Consider the following 1,579-nt stretch of genomic DNA (forward strand, 5'->3'; position numbering starts at 1 on the left):
CCCCACTTCTCATGATCCCGAGTTATCTCAACAACCGATGACGAAATAACCAGAACAATTAGTTATTCGCTAATCTCAATTCAAAGCTTCACTGTATAGAGTAAGTTGTAGCTAAATGTAAAAATATTTAACTATTCTGAACTTAGAATAGTAGAGAAATTGAAAGAATAAATTCAAAGTCAATATCACTTGAATGATAAGGGATGACATAAATAATTGCATAATATGATTCAAAATAAACGTCACTTGAACGATAAGTGAAGTTAGGGTACTTGCCTGGTATGCTCGATAACCTCTTACTATAACTCTGCCTATAGCTGCTGGTTACTATCTCCGGCTAACACTTGACCACACTCCTCGCTTCTCAATTTTATAAACAAAAGGACTATCTTAATTGACAAAACCAAATTCAATCGACGTAACTATACGTCTTGACATCTACCCGATCGTTTCAAACTAAACATGGCATTTTAAAACTGTAAACAGATAGCATGCATATCATATAACACGTAATCACATATTTCAGGTAACACATAAGTCAGGTCATTAAAAGATAGGTCTCAGTGCTTTCAAAATGAAAATCAGGTCAATATTAGCCTTTACCGATCAAATACCGAGTCAAACTGATACACAAATCAAATAACATTTCAATACAAAAGAAATTAGGACTCAAAAGTATTTTTATTGAAAGCGTAATATTTTTCTGAGTCTATACGCGTTCGTTTCGTATTAAACGGACGAACGGTTTAATTATTATGAATAAAATAAAAAACTAGATTTAAATCAATTAATAATAATATTAATTGATTTTTAAATACAAAAATATAATTTTTAAAACCTCAAAATAATTTTTAGAAATTATTTGAATTAATTATAAATAATTTACATTTATTCAACTATTTATAAATAAAATTAATTGATTAATTGATTTTTAATCAATTAATTAAATTCATAAATAATTAACTAAAATGAATTATAAATAATTAAATCAAATTGTATTTTTGAAAATAATTACATGAAATAATTTTAGAAATTTAAAATAATTCAGAAAATAATTTTTGGTATTTAAAATAATTATTAAATAATTTTTGAAAACAAATGAAATGATTTTTTTAAAAATAAGAAAATGAATTTTGAAATAAAAGTAAAAAGAAATTAATCAGAAACAGGTTTTCAGTTTGGGTTTTTGGAATTAACAGATCAAAAGCGGATCGGGTACAAAACTAAACGGGTCATCAAGAAACCGGCCGGGTCGCCAAGAACAACCCGCCGGATTTCTGGAAAACCCAGAAACCGGTGAGTTCTGTGGCGGCCATGGCAGGTCCGGCGAGACTCCGACGACATTAAAACACTGCTTTTCCGGCTCTGCTTCAACTGATTTCGATATCCATACGATCCTATTTTAGTCCATAATCATTCCTACCAACCCAGAATCTGCAAACATCATCGGAGTTGTAATCTCCGATCAAAACTCAAGTTCTCCGATGAACTCATCGGAAAACCCGATTTCGCTCGTTCCTGAACCAAATCGAACGATTCCGGTGCAAAAATGAAGCTACTTTCATACTCAAACGAATCA

The sequence above is a fragment of the Apium graveolens genome, chromosome 4 (assembly GCF_009905375.1).
Source record: "Apium graveolens cultivar Ventura chromosome 4, ASM990537v1, whole genome shotgun sequence".
Classification (NCBI taxonomy): Eukaryota; Viridiplantae; Streptophyta; class Magnoliopsida; order Apiales; family Apiaceae; genus Apium; species Apium graveolens.